Raw genomic sequence first — 19467 nt, 5'->3', positions numbered from 1 at the left:
TGGGGGCGGGACGCAGCTCGGGGGCGGGGCTAACCTCGCCGCGGCCATCACATGGAGCACATGAAAGAGGAGCCGCGCGAGGGGGCGGGGCGTAGAGTGGGGGCGTGGCTAACTGGCGGGGGCCGTCACGTGGAGCACATGAAAGAGGAGCGGCGTGGGGGGTGGTGCGGAGCTAGGGGGCGTGGCTAACTGGCGGGGGTATGGCTACCCCGCGGCGGCGGCGGTCACGTGGAGGACTTGAAAGGGGAGCGGCGCGGGGCCGGGCTAACCCGCGGGGGCGGGGCTACCTCTCGGCGACGGTCACGTGGAGCACATGAAAGGGAGCGACGCGGGGGCGGGGCTACCTCTCGGCGGCGGTCACGTGGAGCACATGAAAGGGGAGCGGCGCGGGGGCGGGGCGCGCGGCGAGGGACGGGAGTGCGGGTGGCGCGGCGGCTGCTGCTGCCATGGGGCGCTGAGGCGCGGCGGTGCCCGGCCCCGGAGCTGGAGCCGCTCGGGAGCGATGTGCGGCGGCGGCGGGGCGCCGCTCCCTCTCGCCGCGCGATGAGGCGGCGCGGGGCCGGTGCGGGGCCGGCCGTGCTGCCGCTGCTGGTGCTGGCGCTGGCCGCGGCGCCGGGCGCGGCGCTGGGCAAGGAGACGGCGTTCGTGGAGGTGGTGCTCTTCGAGTCCAGCCCCAGCGGCGACTACACCACCTACACCACGGGGCTGCAGGGCCGCTTCTCCCGCGCGGGCGCCACGCTGAGCGCCGAGGGCGAGATCGTGCAGGTGAGCGCCGGCCGCGGGCGCCGGCCAAGATGGCTCCGCGGCGCCGGCACCTGGCGGCACAAAGCGGCCCGCGCCGCCGCCGCCCCACGTGCGCCGCGCGGCGGGGTGGGGGGGAGCCCGCGCCGCCCGCGCGCACAAAGGCCCCGCGCGGAGCCGCCGCGCCCGCGGAGCCGCCGCTGTCAGGCGCGGCCCCCGCGGGATCTCGGCGCGGGGCGGCGCGCGCCGCGCCTTGGCTCCCCCGCGCGTCCCGCTCGCGGGGTCCCGCCGCCCCGGCCCTGGCGCGGGCCCGGGCGCTCTCGCCGCTCAAAGCCTGCTGCTGCGCCCGGCTGGGGCGCGGGTGTCCGCGCGGCTCCGAGCGCCGCTCCTCGGGCGTGGAGCTCGCCGTGCTCGTCCCTCCTCTGCGGGCATTCGTAATGGCTCGCTCTCTTGCCCCCTTGCCTACGTAAGGAAAATGACTTAAATGGCGTTTTAATAAGTCTGGCTGTTAGCAATTGCCAGTAGTTGTCGTTATTTCTCGCTAACAGCTATGGAGTTTGTTTGCTCGAGTTCTGTGTGTATGTACATACATATGTGTATATGCTGCGTGAGTCTTTAAAAAAAGAAAAAACAACAGTGAGGTAAAACTCAAAAAACACAGTTACATGACTGCCAAAATAACTATTTTCTTACCTTGTACAAGAAAGAATACTCATGCCTTTCTAGTGCTTTTTATTTTAAAAGCATGTCCCAGGGAGAACTTGTAGAAGTTCTCTTGTAAGTGGAGGAGCTGGGAGGACAAGTTGCTTAACAGGGTTTTTATCCTTTCCTCAAAAAAAAAAAAAAAAAGAGGGGTAGAGCGATGAATTTTTTTGATGCTTTTTAAAAAAAGATGATAGTAAGGGCTGAAATGGGCATTGACATTTGATAACCTTTTTGTATGTTATCAAACACTGTGTAAGACTCAACACTAAATCTTTGGGGAAAATAAGAGAATCTAAAATTTTACTTTGAGCCAGGTGCAAGTGTTAAGAATAGAACAGAGGCCACTTACTGACGTTGTTGTGTTCTTGTGATTTTAAGTGAAAGTGGATAAAAACCAGATTCTTCTTAAGACTGAGATTTGATATGTGAGAACTTGAAGGCCTACAAACTTCATTTACTAGATTTGTCTCTTATTTATAACATCAACTATCTGCTTCCTTTAAACTTAAAATGACAGCTCCCCAAAATAGGAAAGATAATCTGGCTTTCACTATAATATGGCAAACCTTTTGTAATCTTTTATCTGTCAGAACTGTTTTGCTTGTTAATTTGTGCATATACTGAATAATAGCCTCAGTTTATGCTTAAATGAAACATTCTTTCCTGAGCTGGAGTATGTTTGTGTGTTTTTTTTTTTTTTTGAATAAAATATGGCAGGCATTGCTCCAAAATGGTTAGATTGAATACTACTGGCCACATCCTCCCCATCAATGTTTTAGTTTACATGTAGGATATCTTGTCTGAATTGTACATCCTTCATCTCCTCCTGAAAATGCATTTGTTAGGCTAAATTTGTAAGCATTTTCACAATGTTATCTTATCTCTATTTTTAGCATAGGCTGTATATTTTTGAAACTAACCTTATACAAACCTGCCATTTTGGATCATTATTTAAAGCTCCTTTTCAGATTTAGAAATGCATAATGTGGCTAACGATACTAAAAACCTGTTGAATGTTAGCTAGTGGCACATCAGTCAGGTAAGCAAGCTGTTCTTAGCCCTGACTTTCTTGTTAGTGTACACAGCTCTTCAGAAATTAAAATGCATTTGTCGTTACACTGACATAGGAATTCTTGAAAATCAGGCACATATTAAAGGATGAATCAAAAAGTGTGGTTTTGAGACTATGCAAAGGCCTTTGTTAGTAGTGGCAATCACTCATTGGTGTTGAAAGTCTCTGAACAAAAAGTTAAGAAATGATGCGCTTCTAGCTTTTGATCGATCATATGTTCATTCTCAAATGAGAGATTATTGGTCAGGTTCCTATCTAGTAGTCGTATGCTATGATACTGTTTCTCGTACTGTTGTGACTGAGTCTTCTTAGGGTCAGGTGTCTACTAGAATAACTTTTCAGAGAGCTGAGATGTTCATGTGCTGTCTTTAATGTGGCCATAGTGTGCATTCAACAAGCTCATCCCTCACTTACTGTGTCAGGTGGTCCTCAAATTGTTCAAAGGTCTAACTGCCACAGAGTATCCCAGTCTGCCTGTACACCATGGTGCTTCTTGACGCGATATCCTGGCATTAGTATGGCTGAGACTGTAAATTGAGAATTTCTGATTAAAGAGTCATTGTGAAAATAAGACTTTATTGAAAAGCTCTAGAATAATAGGTTGCTTTAAAACAAATTATAACTGTGAACCCCTTGTGGTTGGGACTCCTAACACTTGAACCAAAGGCTCAGATATATTTCCATGTCGGACTGTATGCTCTGTGACCACAGACATATGCTGCTATGATAATAAGCATCATTGTGGCCCTTTTACTCAAAGGATCACCTGTCTTAATTCTATTTGCATTTTGCAAAACTGTTTCAGTTGGTATTTTTGCCTGATAGCTAAGAGGTAGAGCACAGATGGCTGTTTCTTATAAAGTTGTAGTAGTGATTCTGGTCAGGTGAAGTGTGGGGAAAAAGAAGATTGAACTTAATGTCTACTTTAGATTGCATTAAAAAATCTGGCATGTCAAAAATTGGCATGACACATGCACACACACTTTTACACTGTTTTCCTCATGTGATATGAGTTTGGTTTTTGATTGGTCTGTTTCTATTTGGAAGCCCCAGCAGGAGAATAATGTACTTTATGTAGCCATCAAACACAAGTAAAATACCTAGCTTACACGATAATCTCCAGATGCATTTCTTTTTCTGGTACTCAAAAGGTAGAGATGGGGAGAAAAATTATAACTCAGATCTTTAAGCTTGAGGAAGAAAATGAAAGTTGGGCACTTCTCAACTCCTTGCACTGCAGTTCCTTGCAGCGATACCACTGCCAATCTTCCTCTTGCAGCAGATGGAGAGGCTTTGAATTGTACCACAAAATAGTGTTTGTGCACACATTTGTGTGTTCGTGTTCCTTCTGTTTCCCTCACACCCCCCTTTTCGCTTGAATAACCTTGAATGCTTCCTTTGTTTTCTCAAAACACAAATGTCTAAATGCTATAAACTTCTGTCAGGTAGGTTTCATATTCGGAAGTATTTTTTCACCAGGGTTGAAATCAGTGACTTGAAATAACTGCATACACATGGATGTTTGGCAATGATCAGAGGAGGCTGAGTCAAGGCAATGTTTGTTCTTTGAGAATAGAGAAAATCAAAATTTTCTTAACGTTTTTTGGGGTGAACAGGCAGGCTAAGTTTCTTGCTTGAGTTGAGTGCCTGAAGGTGGTTCAGATTAAGGAAGTGGAATTATTTGTGGCTTTGAGTCACCACCTTGTTGGATGTTTTCTTTGTTAGTTATCGTGTTAGAATATGAAGACACCTGTGATTGCTTTTATGTTAGTTCCTGTACCTTAACTGTAAAGCTCTGGCTTACAGTAGTGGTCCTGAAGACATCAGGGATAGTATGTTTTTCTGGTAAAACTCAGTTTCTAGTATCAGTTTTGGGATCTTGGGTTTGCAGTGTCATTTTGTCCTCGGAGTAGAATGTCCAGTGCTGAGCATGCCTTGGGATGTGGCAGTTCCTTCACAGCAGATGCAGAGCTGATGTGCCAGGAAGGCCGAGAGGAGTGTTGGGGAAAGGCTATTTGGTATTAATTGTCTCTATTGTGTCCTAAAGACAAGAGGAGATGTGGAATGTGTCTGGTCTGTATTACGTGAGAAGCTGGACTGGGTTATGGATGTTGTCCTCTCCGATCTTGATCTTCAGCATTATGAATGGATATTCTGATTTGGTAAACACTGGGGCAAATAAGAGGTTATCTTTGAGGTGTCCCTTTCCAGCTGCTGAATCCAAACATTGCCCTACTACAGAGCCTCTCCTCTGGAGCTGCTTCTGACGAGACCGAGTCCCATCCCTGTTCAGAAGTCTTGTCTAATGTTAAGGAGCTGGCCTTCTTCTGTTAAGAAGGCTGAGTCATGAATAGAAGGGACTATAATTGCTGTTGTCTTAAAAAAAAAAAAAAAAAAAAAAAAAAAAGATGTCTCGGGGTTTCCACAGTTCTTGTTGTTTCCTTTTCTTTCTTTTCTTTCTTTTTCCTTTTTTTTTTTTTTTTTTTTTTTTTTTTTTTTTTTTTTTTAAGATTTCTCCTTTCTGGTTAGAGCAGTATCAGATGTATAATTGTTTTTATTCAGTCAGAGCAGTGAGTAATTTCTGTAGTTACTGATTTACTGGTTTGTGGATCAGAAACCCTGTATAATCTGAGCTTCTATTTTTCTTTTATTTTCTAGTTACCATTGTACTGAGACTTGAGTGTCCAGCTGGTAGGAACAAGACTCTGCCATACTACAGCCTTGCTACATGTATGGAACAGCAAAATATTTTACAATGTTTAATTGCACATCTTATTTCTTTAGAACATAAGTGCAGGTTTTAAGGCCTGAACTGGTGGCTTCTATGAGTTGGCAGGGCTCATCATCCTTCTTGGATACTGGAGTCATTTGATAGGTGAATGAAAGATTAGAATTGCACGTCCTTCTGACAGCAAGGTGCTCTGCTAGTTACTGCTGTTTGCCATGCCTAATGCGAGCTCGATTGGCGCTCGTCCTTCACCAGTCTCTGGTAGAAGAGTGGAGGTTGCCTGTGCCGAGAGTTGCTTGGCAGCTGTCAGGGCTAGAGTCCTAGACTCTCTCACTACTCTCCAGTTCTGCCTGCTGTGAGAGGAAGGCATAATCCATGTGAACAATATGGGTGGTTACAGGTCCTGGGTCCACTTCAGGAGATGGCTAAGATGATAGAGGAATTGTAACTCACATTTGAAATGAGAGATTTTTGAGATAAGGACATGCACAGTTAAGACACTTAGCTTTTACAGTGAGTAATGCAACAGCAGTTTGCTGTTAAGACGTATGGTTGCATGGTAGTGTGCTTGGTTCCAGACTAATCTGGCTGTTTCCATCCCTCTATCCATTTGTTCCAAACAGTTCAAGTGTTGTGGTGCCGGGTGGTACATGGACAGAGCTGGAGATAACCCATCGAAGTATTTTGCATCAGTTGTTCATCCTTCTGCACAGTTGTGTCCTCACTGGCTCACAGTGTGAGCCTCAGCCCAGTTACAGCACTGCTGCTTAGTGTACAAGAGGCTGGCTTTTCTCATCAGCTTCTTAATGCACTATTGTAATTAAGGTTCCTTTTTTTCTTCAATATTGTGGTATCCAAGCTGTCTCTTAGAATGGTGGTGAAAAGACTTGATAGCTTCTTCTGTGATAGCTGCCTGATAGTATCATGTCTGCTCACAGATATTGTGCTCTACTTTGATAATTCTATATTATGATTTCCTCTTGAGTTGTACTGCAACACTGTAAGGGGAAGTAAGGGGGATCTTGGAGACTGTAGTGAAAAGAGCTGCTTGGCTGCTTAATCCTTCTGCATGCAGATCATCATCCCTCCTTCTGTTGGATAGCTTGTCATCTTTGAAATATTTTGCATGGTAATGGAGAAAAACACCTAATGAAAACAGTTAATGCATTCCTCCCCCCCCCCCCGAATTATCAGAGGCTGATAAACTGTGTTTACCTAGTTAACAACTTTGAACTTTTAAGCTTTAGACTAATATATAAAGCCTTAGGAGAATAAGGGTACCAGTGAAAACTGTTTCTAAACGAGTCTAAGGTATAATAAATGTGTCTAGCCATTACTACAGGGAGAAGGCTGTCCAAAAGGTAATGTACTAAATCCAGTGATGAGCTTCCTCTGAAATCAGCAGTTCTAGTATACGTAGTATTTGCTGACAGCTGTGGCAATGCTAGAATGCTTTTACCGGAGCCTTGTCAGCTCTTCTGGGTGAGACAGTCACCTAAGAAGGTGGGAGGCACAGTATAAACATGAAGAAAAAGTTTCATTAGAAAGAGGGGGAAAAAAGTAATCTGATATTTTTAGAGAAATCAGAATAAAACAGTTGAAATGGGAAGCTTATAGCACTGGGTCTTGTACTTAGCCTCTAAGCAGTACAATTTCTGTTCTCTGCTAAGTAAAGATGGGGAAGGAAGTAGGAAAAATAGTTTGAGGAAGTTCAGGTAAGTTTTCAGCATAGTTCATAAGTTTAGTTCAAGCTCTACACAGACATTTAGCTTTTGTACTGTTGAAATCCTTTCCCTTGTTGGCAGGATGCTGACTACTTCTTCCTTCGTGTACTCAAATTGCTTGTTTGAGAGGTGGAAATAAGAAAAATCTGAGTCAAAAATTGTTAGACATGGAACCATTTGGAGAACTTTTTTCATTTATATGTATTTATGTTGAGACTGGATCTATGTGAGTATGATGGTTTAAATGTAATTACAGTGTGCTTGGTCACAGTGTTATCAATGCTTGTGGCCAGCTATGACCTGTGGGTAGAGCTGGCATGTGCTCTTCTGTGCATGCTGCTAGTGGACATGATTATGGGACAGGGTAACTTTGCTTTAATTGCTTTGCCTAGTGAAGGACTCTTCCTCATCGCTCACCTGGAGCCTTTCAAGAGATCATGATTTGTTTTGGCATAACTTGGTAAGAAAGAAATGCAGGCAGCTTTGCTGCAGGCAGATCTTATAGGAAAGTCTGGAGTAGTTGTGTAAAACCATTGATTAGCATACATAGTAATTTTCTTCCAGTTTGTATCATCTTGCGGTGTAGTGTGCATTTGAAAATGCTCCTTTTTTATTACAGTCATCTAGACTTTGTTTTGGGATTTCAAAGTGAGGCCCTCCTGGCCCAAAATAGCTTTCATAAACATAGCTTTTTTTTTTTTTTTTTTTTTTTTTTTTTTTTTGTGTGAATACTTTTGAGAGGCCAGCATCTTATTGGTTAAGGAAAGGTAAGATCTTAAGATCTGGAGGCAGTAATCTTCTGTATGTTCTGTGAGGTTTTTACCCAGTTACACAAGTGGTACATGTATTAATGCAAATACACTCAGAGTACATTAAAAGTACTCAAATTAGGAAGTGTTAAATATTAGCTCAAACTATCTCTTTCGGGTATCTGCACGTTTGTATTCAATTGTGACCAGACCAGAGTTTGTGGTGCCTACATAAGAAAATAGAATGTATGTTGAATGCTTGGCCTTGCTTCTCATGGTTCCTAACTTGAAGGGAACTGTGGAGTTCTTCACAGTAAAGGAGACTGTCAAACAAAAAAAAAAAAATTTCTTAAAAACATGCTTTGAAGTTGTAACAACTGTAACAGAAGAATAAAACAAAAAATCAGACTTTCTGTGTTTTTTGACTACTTGGCACTTGAACCTGAGATGACCAGAGAAGTATGTTCTCTTGGATTCCCAGTAGAGACTAGCAAATTGCACTTCAATGCGCTTATCCCCTTGGTGGAGCTATGCTTATGTTAGGAGTGAATATTAGTGCTCAGGGAGATAGATTGCTGGTGGGCTAGGGTGTCCTCTTCAGTGATGAATTGCTTTATTCATTTTTTTTCTTTTCATGCTGCTTTAAAAGACTTCTGTTGCACTTGGCATTAAAACGAAAAGCCAGTTTAAAAAGGCTGATTAGGTGTCTGTTATGTTCCAGACACAAGTATACCTTTAAATATGGAGACTCTGTAGACTTTCCAGACCTATGTCACTCTGTGACAACAGCTTCTTGTTTTCTGAAGCTGTTGGCTGTCTTTAGCTTTTTGGGTGTTTGGTTTTTTTTTTTGTTTTTTTTTTTTTGTTGTTTGTTTTTTTTTTTTTGCACTTAAGCTGTTTTATCACCTTGTATTGTGTTCAGTAGTAAAACAACCTGAAGAATTAGTAAGGAGATGACTTGCCTGACAAGGGACTAAGGGGCATGTTTTAGAGACTGCAGTCATGGTTTGAGTACAACTGTTTAATTAGTTGTATAGACATACATGTTGCAAGTATGTGCCTCCTACTGAATTTATTGCATGTGCTTAGTAAGCAACGTTCAAATGCTTTTGAATTGTGTTTGAAAAACCGCATTTAATCCAGGAAAGACCCTAGTTTGTGCAGTTTGTGTCAGGATCTGGCTTCCTAGTTTGAGCTTTTTGATGCTGATCTGCTTCAAAAAAAAGAAAGTGGATCAAGTGTGGCTGAGGAAAATTCTTTTCCTCCTCTGTTTCTCTCCTTCCCTCCCCCCTGCCCCTTTCCAAATGTAGGAGACTCTAACCACACTTTAGAGTGAAATCACCTTTGGAACTGAAAGCTTCCAGCCTTAAACAGTCCAATTTGACAGGTTAAGATAAGTGCAGGGCTGGAGACTGTCTGTTTGTTTTGGAATTGTGGAAAATATTCTGTTCCACTTTATACACTGATGCATCAATTCTCCTGGAACTTGGTTGTTGGTAAAGACTCTATCTCCCAGGCTGAGATTCCTTTTCTGCGAAGAGTGCCCTTGAGGACTTGCAGGTTTTCCTTGTAGCATGGGCTTGGCCGAATAGTGTCAGTCACAGTTGAGCCCTGATAGGTTTTGCATAAATAATAAAATCTGTATCTTGTAGCTAAAACATAAATATAGATATATTTGCACACATGTGTGCACAAACACATACATGTGCGTGGTGCCAGTTGTGCATGCTTATCTATCCCTGCTGTGCTCCAGTGTGCCACTCCATGCTGCCTTTGGAGATATGGATGGCATATTTAGTGTAACTGTTACTGCCTCTCTCTTGGCAGCTGGAGATTTCTTCTAAGCAAGTCTGATGCTCGCAATGTGTGTGATAACAAGAAGGTATGTTGGTTCACACTGCGGTGTTTTGTTTTACAAGGGTCCAATATACTGTCTCTCATCTGTTTGTTATTAATTCAGGAGTCCTTTAGAGCAAGTACCACCTTGCCCTTTGCGGATAAAGGGGAGCTGGCTGGCTCCGGGTGCTGAGCCAGCCAGCTCCCAGGATGGCATGCCATGAGGCTGGGAGCGGAGCAGGGAGCCTGTGGAGCAGCAGCTGGGCAGAGCTGCTGAGCGTGGGGCTTGTGGGAGCCAAGGGCTGGAAACCTCCTGGTGCTTGGAGGCAAGGTGCCCCCTGATCTGTGTCTGGCACCATTTTGCCTCTTTGAAAGATAGTATCTCTTGTATCCCAGAACTGTCTGAGGAAAAGACATTACAAAGTAGGTAATGCAAAAAATTATCAAGTATGATCTCATTTGTCTCTCATTGCTTTACTTGAGAAAGTTGCATTGCCAGAGCTGCTCCTCCATCACTGCAGTTATAACTTTCAATGCTAACCTTTAAGTTTTGGTACTTGGAATTTGCAGAGATTTTTCCATAGTAGAAATGCAGGGTGGTTGTGGCAGATCAGGATTTCTCAACAGTATACCTTTTGTGTATGTGCTGTTGCCTCTGGGAGCTGCGTCTCCTCAAATAACAGAAGTCAAAGTGGTCTGGTCTCTCTTCTCCCCCTTTTGTTATCTTCAGTCAGCCAGTGGGAAGACACAGAAGGCTTTTAAAATTTCAGGCCACTTTAGTATTAAATATAGGCCTCTGATGTATAACAGCCAACCAGTATGCATATGTGAGTGTGATGTATGCAGTATAATTAAAGTTATACCAAGACTAATCCAACAAAATGTTTTTAAAGTTTGTTTCAGTATTTGTGTTGGAGGCTTGGATATTGGTGTCGTGGGAATCTAGAGACATGCAATGGTGAAAAAAATTAAAGGAAACTATTCTTGTTAGTAAAAGGTCTGTGGTAATATCCTGAAAGAGTTAAGATCTAATTAACTTACTCAAAGATATTTAATGTCTTTATTAAACTCAACTGCTGGTTCACTTTTTTTCTCCTCATGGTGAATACAATTTCTTGAGGAGCGGAGCCTCTGCCTCTCAGATCAGAGGCTCACATGTTGAAGCTGGCAGTGCTAGAGGCTAGTTCCTATCTGTGTGACAGCATTTTTAATTTAACAGGACCAGCTTTGATGTTCTCAAATATTTATAGGCAGCTTCAGATCACTCCAATATGTATTCTTTTTAACTGGAGCAGAAGTTGATTCTCACACAACAGACTTTTTCCCTCTGTTTGCTCTCAGGTCTTCTTGGATTTGCAGTCAACTGAGTGGTTTTATGTTGCTAAAACACTGTTTCTGCGGGGCAGGAGCCACTTGATTTCCCTTCTAGTTTCTGTGGTGTTGGATTAGTCTGGCTAATAAATCTTAGCTCCTTGTTTGAGCTGCACTGAAGATACCTATATTGTAGAAAAGAGTGAAATGAAAGTTAAGCAAAATGTAGCTGTTTTGAAAACTTATGTTTTCTCTGGAAACTCTGGTACTTGAGCTCATGTGGGATGGGACCTGGGTCTTGTGTTCGGCAGACTGTTATGAGCTCTGCAGCAGGCCCTTTCTCCTGGGAAAAGGCAGAAGTGTCTCTCAGATTTCTCAGAGAAAGTTTCTCTTAAATCAGACTATAATCATGGTTTATAGTTTAAAGAGGAACTGAAAACTTGAGGTTAGGCTCTCAGTGGGAGCTGGTCAGAAATTATGGAAAAATTTTCATTGGAATTTGCCGATATATTAAAATGAAAAATTCTACTTGGATGACTTGACTTATATGAAACTCTCATCAGTCTCAGGCAAGAATCTTAAAGATCTCTGATTGGCCAGGTACCAGCCAAATCTCTTCATCTTCCCTGTGTGTGGGTTTCTTTTTTCTTTTTTTTTTTTTTTTTTTTCCCTTGCCCCAGCAGCTTGGCCTTGGAGTCAGAGACAGTGTCTGTCATCTACTACTCGTGTGGCCAGCGGTTGGACTGAGAGCTAGGACCCTATTTCCTTTCAAAAACAGAAATGTGTTTTTCTTTACCACTTTAGTTCTACTAGTTTTGGTATCCTGGAAAGGCCTGGTTGTGATGTGAATCTTTGCCTTGGTGGTGCCCCAGTAGGAAGTGTATGTTGTATGAAAGTGTGTTCAGACTAGATTTGATTGTAAACTTCCAGTTTCCTCTTTTCTCTGCCACTTCTTTTCACAGTTTTATCCTCTCAGCTGTCTGTGTTGGATCTCATGTGAACTGCCTGGTCCCAGAGAAAATATCATCATGGTCAACTGAGACAGCAAAACTCACCTTTTTTTCTGGGAACTTTTCCATGTGAATGTCAACAGTAGAGGCCAATTTCTGCATGCTATCTTACTGAGCTTGGCTTTTGTTCTAAAGTGCAGCTTGTTTCACTTTGTGATGATCTACTGTATCTCCTAACTAGCCTCTTCGGATAGGCTTATCTGGAATTCAGTTACTCAAGTAGCAGATTTTCATGTATTAATTTGAATAGCTTCACTTAGAATATTCTATCTTTGAGTGATAGTAACTTTTCTACTGTAGGCCATGTATTAAAACATTTGAGCTTTGACATTCCTGCTATAGGTGTATTACCTTGCTGCTACAGCCTATTCTAGTTCAGCAAGTGAAATCAATTATGTCATTGCCTGCATAACTAAGTAGTGTCAGGAAGCAACTGCAGGAGAAGCATACTTGATCATCCACACTGCATGTATGTCTATTTCATCCAAATAGTTTACACAGTGATGAATTCTGTGTTGTCACACACATTCTTACGCTGTTAAATTAGTTTGCTAGTAAATTTATCAGAATTCTGTAGAGGGGAGAAAGGATATGTAACTTAATGTAGCAGTAAATTTCTAAATGAACAGAGCTTTATGAATATATAAAACTAGACAGATATCTTAGTACTACTTCTCCTAAAGCAAACAGAATTCTGCCCACAGTATCTAAAAATCGCTTTCTCATGGCTAATTTTGAGGGAAGACATATGTAGAAATTAAAACAGTGTTGTATCTCCAGGAAGTCAATACAAACTGTAGGCATTCTGCTAATGCCAATGTGAAGTCTTTGCAGGAACTGTGTGGCTGCTGCAGCACAATGTGAGTGCTTGCTTTTAGAGTTGGAAGGTATGATTGTGGCTTCATTTTATTCCATTTCCTCCTTCCAATTAGTGTAGATTGTCTTCCTTCTCCCTCATACCCTACAGCATCCTTGTGAAGGAGGGAAATTCTTGAAGTATGAAACTATTAAATACTTCTGTCTCTGGGAAGGATTTCCCCAAAGATCGACAACTTTGTTTTGGGTAGAGTTGTAATAGAAGGCTGGTCCTACTGATCTGAGGCTGAACTTTACTAAATTTCCCTCTCCTCCTCTCTCTCCCCCCCCATCAAGATATGGTACTATTGCCAGTACAAAAGAATTATAGAAATGTAAAGAAACAAGCTGCAAGGCATGTGAGATACATGTGGACTTTTTAACTAGCTCTGCAGCATCTTCCTGAGAAAACAAAATATGCCCTAGGGTGGGTTTTTCCTTTTATTTGGAAGGGGAAGATTATAATTCATGAAAAATTTGCAAGTTGCTTTGAGTCTAGACTCAGTAACTTCTTAATGTTTTGGGATGTTTGTGCAACTTAAAGCATACTTGTATCAGCAAAACCACTCACTAAGAATTGGTTCTAAGCTTCTGTCTCTTAGGAATGAACAGCACCAAACCTGTGGCTCAAACTTCACTGCAACCTTAAGTTAAACTTTCAAACATCTTAAGGGCAATAGAAAATGTGTTGTATTTTGAAAACTGGTATGCCTCTTCAAGGCTGTGAGTAGAGTTTCTTTCAAAATAAATTCTTTGAGGGGTTTTGAAGTATTTCCCCCCCCCACCCTGTCTCTTCCCACTTCAAACTACCCAATACTAAAATTTATGTTAAAAGCAGGGTAGGTGGAAGGGAAGGGAGAGGGGTGTTTTACACCTCACTGCAAAATTAATAGCTATCAGTATCCAATACAAAGATCAAGCTTCAAGTTAAAAACCTTTTTGATTTTTGGCTTTGGAGGGCAATATCTTCAGCTATCTGACTTCACTGTTGCTAGTTTAAGATCAGTTTTCCAGGCCTGGTATCTGCCATGAACACTTCTGTGAACTGAACAACTGGCTCCACTTCACAGCCTTTCTTATGGGTTATTGCACCAACTGTTGCACTATGACTGCTTGAAGAACATTGAGCTACTGTGCAGAGCTGCCATCCACAAGCTAAGAAGTGAGAATGTTACGTGCACTCTTACCCTTCTCTAGCTGTAAAGTCAAATGTCAGCCTGAAACCATTGCATTGCTTTTTCTAGTGTTTATTTTGTTACTTACGTTTTTGTACTTGGAAAGGGCTTTGGGAGCATAAAACCTGGTTTTGTGTCAGTAACTCTGGTAATGCTGACACATCTTTTGCAAATGAGAACTCCTTAAAGAGCTCACTTCCTCTATGCGTGGTCATCTGTCCAAGCAGCATCGTTGATGTTTTGTGACAGATGTCTCTTTGTACTTGTTCAAGTGTTTGCTGGTTCTTCCTCCTGCTGAACAGTCTTGCCTGAAGTCATCAAGACCAAAGGGAAAGCTACTGAAAAGGCCCAAATACTGTTAGGGTGTCTGGGAGGTGATATCCCATGATAAAAGGAGGAGAGGAGTGGGTGTTTGGGTGTAGAAAACCTAGATTTTTCTCGCTCATTTCCTGCCCTGTTTAAAATTGTTTGAAATGTTCAGGTGTTAGATGGACTTCTATAAACTCACGCACTGACAGGATGCCCTGGAGAGGACTGTGACCATATAGTCTCAAGGTACAGCTTTCACGGCACAAACTTACGCTGGGAAGAGTCCTTATTGTGTTAGAGGAGACCCCGGTCCTGTCAGCATACAGATCTAACTATTGCCACAGATCAGGACTTCATGTTCCTATCTGTTAATTGCTCCACTATTTTCCAAATCTGTGGGTTTTTTAAGAGATTTTTTTTTTTGTGGCATTTAGTCCTCTGGAGTCCTTGATACACATGCAGAACAGTAGCTGTAGCCACTGTGTTTGAGTCTGCAGCTTTATAGTCCTCTTCCTCACCATGCTTAAGTTGTCAGACCTTTTAGGTGAACTAAACAACAGGTACTGTGATTGTTATGCCTTATCTTTAGAGGAAAAAATGGTCTTTGGAAAAAGTTCTGCTTCAGGAAGAGTTATTTCCATCTGAAGGATATTGAATATATTCTACTACTGGAGAAAAGTCTGATTGAAAAGCATAATGTTTACATGTAGAAGACAAGTTTTTTTTTGACAAATTCATTGCTGGACTTCAGAATTCCTAAGCATTTAACACTTTTTAGCTGTGATTGCACCAACCTTGTGACTTCTTAGGTAGCAATATGTGTTTTCTGGCTTAATATATCTGCTCTGCTTAGACTGTTTATAAATGAAAAATCATGATAAATATTAGTTTTATTTTCACGTTCCATTATCTCCTTCCCTTTTTCTCCCTATCATGTTGTCACAGGTAGGCTAGCAAACACTTGCTGCCTGTATTTTCTAACTTGTTACCTTAGATTACTGATATCACTATTATCCATTACAGAATTTATTTTCCTAACATTTTTTCCCAGAAAAGTTGTGGACCTTAAGCTGACTTGGAGTCAGTCTGATTTTATTTTTCTTTTATATGTCCATTTCAAGTAAGCTACAGGCTGCTGGTTCAGATCTTCCCTTGGGATCTTTGGTGGACAACACTGGTTGTTCTGGGCCTGGCTTGGATCTTAGGCTTATGCTAGCACTGAAATGTGTTAATGTTGCTCCATGGGGACCTAGAGCTAGAGTATTTTGTGATGCTGCAAGACGTGATTGATGGTGGAGATTCTAGCATTCTTAAACAAATTCAAGTAGGCTCTGCTGGTGCTATTTCCATCTCTCACTTGGTGCTGTTGTGTTAGTGCTTGTCGCAAGAAAGCAGCAGACAGTAACATGTCTAGTTCAGTCCTACTGCAAAGGATTTTTGGAAATCAAATACAAATGATTTTCAACCCTTAACTGATTTCTGATTGGTGTCTTTGAATTTGAATTGTGATTAGTGAAGCTAGGGAGGTATTTGCTCCCTGTATAAGTGATATGACATATGGCTGCTGTTAAGGATGCTGATAGTGAATAACTACTTAGATAAAGGTCTTTGCCTAGGAAATTGGAGTGTATTTTTAGTACTTTTACCATCCAAGTGTTGCTGAATCCTAATCTAACACTTATAAACATACTTTAGATAAAATAGATACTGCAGTCTTCAAAACAGAATACACACACTGTATATTTTGGAGATGAATGTCAGACATTTTAGAAGGCAGATTTTGACCTAGATTAGGACTTACAGTTCAGGTAAAGATTGAGAAGGTAATAGGAATTCTGAATACCTGCCAAGGCAAGGTTGTGGACAGCGGTCTTCACTTTTTAATAGCATTCTCACTAGAAAGAAAATAAAAGTAAGCTCAGAAGGATAGAGAGCTTGAGCAAACCTTAAGCAGTTGCTGGTATATAACTCAAGCTATAAAAACTGAACAGCTGGAGAATACCCTTTAGCACTTTCTGCCTTCAGAAGCATGGTAGTTACAGCTCCTCTACTTTAAGGAACAGCTCATGAACTGAATGAGAGAGGACTTTAATCTTTCTATCAATATGATAATGCAGCATACCATGCTGAACTGTAGTGCTCCATTACTGGTCAGAATAGTATTTCCTGATTTGAGAGAGAATCTCCAAGTGAATTCAGATTTTTGCTGTAGTGGTATATGATACATGGAATTAACACCACAAATTGTGCCTCAGGGAGGAGGATCGTTTTGTTTCCATTGTCAGACTCAATTTAGAGACTGCTAGAAATATGGTCAATTAAAGAAAAGCTTTTGAGAAACAAAAGCTACTTTTATTTGCATAAATAAACTTTTTAAGTGCAGCCATTTTCAGTGTTCCTTCTGGTCAATTTCTTGCTGAACAAGACTTGCATACACTCATTCTGAAAGCAATTAAGAATGTACCACTTGGTCAGGACTTTATAGGTACTTTTTTTTTAACTGCCTGTTTAGAAACCTGTCAGTGAAATGCTCTTGCAGATGCTGTGGGGTGGCTGTTGACCGTGAGCTAGATGAATTATTGGAAGGTGAACAAAATGGGTTAGAACAGAACATGTGGTTTGCTTTGTTAAGGCAGCACATGCTTCCCCAGCCTGAGTGCTAGAAAGGATTGCTTCTAAGTCATGCATGTTTTAGGAAAATATTTATAATGTTTTCTGACATTGGTCTGTTCCTGTCTCTTATTAGCTGGTAAGGAATTGCATCTCTGATGTTAAAACTCTAGGATCATATTTCTGTTCTTGAAGTAGGTAGTGGGTGAATAAACTTCATTCAGGCTATTCAAAACTTGGCAGCTAATCCTGGCAAAGCAGCAGCACTCCCCTGCTGTCCTCCAGAGATCCAGATTGCTTTTTTCCAAGCCTTCTTTCTTGTTTGTGGAGGTGGAAATGGCCAGCCGTGCAGGGTGAGAGGCAGCCTACTGAAGGGCGCTGTCCTGCTGATAGGCTAGGACATCCTTCCCAGGGTGAAGATTGATTGTGTGAGCCCTGATGTATCAGGAATGTATGATATTAAATGAGAATGTGTGTGTATGAGGGATAAAACATCTAGGCTTGACCTGTTATTTCTTTCCTGATGTCTTATTTTGACATTTTCTGTCAGACTTCAATTACAAGAAAAATGAAATCGCTCAAAATATTTTCTTTTATGTAAGAAAAGGTTGTATGTATAATTTGTCTGTGGCAAAACTTTCTTTCCCATGCTTTTGTGTCTCCTTCTGATCCCTTCTGATTTCTGTGTAAACTCAGTGCATTAGCATGGATACCCGCTAGTGTCTTTACTCTTCAGAACTCTTAGATTTATGAACTAGAAAACTGATTAAAAGTTCATGATCCTAACATTCAGGGAAGAGTCAAAATGTTGCACTTTCATAACAGATTGCTATTCTGCTGTGGCACTAATTTGAGTTAATATCCTCCTTCATTTAGTTATTCAACTAAGATGAGAATTGGCTATTATAAGGAATGAGGTAAAGGAAGAGCATGATCAGCTAGTGTGTATGGGGTGAGTTCTGCTGTAGCATAACTCCTAGCATTTCTTATCCTGTGTCTGACTTGGGCATTGTTGAAGAACTAGGAACAAAACAAAAAGTCTTTAGCCACACAAATATAGGAGTGAAAATTGGCACTGCTGTGTGGTGAAAATAGACTGAGAAATCATGGTATTTTTGAGATTAAATGAGTGTATTTTTGTGCTGTTTGGAAAGAATGATGATACTAAATATGGAATGGTGGAGAACAGTGAAGAGAAACAAATGGGGAAATACAAATGTCCATATCTGAGGTGAAAGTATTAAGATCAAAGTTTTCCAAGTTACATGTTGGAAAGGGATATAAGATTGACTCTGACATGGGAACTGCTGAATGTCAATAGACCACTGGATATGATGCCACATGGGGAAATGATTAGCTTTGTGCATGAAGTGGGGTTAGTACAAGAATTGTGCAGTGATGTATCTTTCAGCCATGCTTTTTGTTGCACTGTTTTTTTTTGTTTTTTTTTTTTTAATCAGTAGAATTCCTTCAGGACTAGTCTTGGAATCAGTTCTTACTAATCTTGGAGTAGAATGTACAGCATACTTCTCATGTGCAGCTTTGTTGTACTTGCCCCTGTGCACAGGGGCTTGCATGGCTCCATGATAAAAGATTGCTATTTAATGTGCAAAGTAGCAGGTAGAGAATGTGAACAGGCAGAGCATAATTGTGATGACCAAATAGCTCGGCAGGTATTGTTGTGTACCACTCTTCAATAGGTGAGGTAGATATCTTGGCAAGGGTGGGACTTATTATAATGTGACTTGATGGATCATTGGGCTGTATTCTATGAACTGTATATACATGTATGACTAGCATACTAGCTTGGAGGAAACCAGGAGGAATGGATCACTGGGAAACTAAAGCATGCTGAAGAGTGAGCAGAAGCACTCTGGAATTTGATGACTGGGTAGCATGTGAAATGAGGTTTGTCTAGTTTTTTAAAGTTCTAGCTTTGATTTAGGAAAGCAATCTTCCTTCTTTCAGACTTTACACAAGGAGAGAGACCAGCAAGAGACTGTAATGGTAGCATGTTTGCTTGGAGTAGACTGCAGCATAGAAAAAAAGCTAGAACAGAAGTTGATGGAAGTTTTGGTGGTTAATAGAGCTTTGAAGCTTTTGGCAGTGTAATGTCATGGTTATTGAACCAGCTTTCTTTTTAAACTGCTAACAAGGTCCTGAATGAAGAGGAGTAACAAGGGCTTTGAGGCAATGCTAAATGGTGAGAAGACAAATGATGCGCTCTTCTGTGGAATTCTAGAGCTGTAGTCTAGTGCTATAAAGAAATAATGATAGACTTTTAGGAGAAGGGATGGGAATTTAGTGGGAAAAGTGCATGTAAAGTCCTACCTTTTCCACTTCTGCTACTGGGGTGAATATGTAGTTAAAGTGGACAAGGTGGACTTGAAACAGGTGAGGTTCAAAAGGGATGTGACAGAGCATGGACCAGAGAAGCAGTGACTTCAGCCGCAACACAAACTGGAGGAGAGATGAGATCTGTCAAAAAAGGAAAACTGAAAAACTGGAGGTTATTTAGGATGAGAGAAGGGAGCTGGGAAGCTTGTGATGGTGATGAGTATTTGGGGAAGAAGAATTCAGATTAAGAGGAGGGAAACCCCAGTTGTAGCCTTCAGCTTTAGAGCTGTGCCTTGGTTTGTTCT

General features: G+C 41.7%; 1 protein-coding gene across 1 annotated transcript in view; it reads left to right on the top strand.

Moving 5' to 3' along the window:
- The first annotated feature begins 635 nt into the window (after positions 1-635).
- Positions 636-19467, top strand: part of ZNRF3 (zinc and ring finger 3) — a 101400-nt gene continuing 82568 nt past the window's right edge. The window contains exon 1 of the mRNA XM_062590100.1: positions 636-765. The gene's annotated coding sequence lies outside the window, so the exon portion shown is untranslated. The remainder of the gene's footprint in view (positions 766-19467) is intronic.

The sequence above is a fragment of the Rhea pennata genome, chromosome 17 (assembly GCF_028389875.1).
Source record: "Rhea pennata isolate bPtePen1 chromosome 17, bPtePen1.pri, whole genome shotgun sequence".
NCBI classification, from domain to species: Eukaryota; Metazoa; Chordata; class Aves; order Rheiformes; family Rheidae; genus Rhea; species Rhea pennata.
The sequence above is the reverse complement of the archived record's forward strand: the minus strand, read 5'-3'. Positions and strand labels throughout refer to the sequence as shown.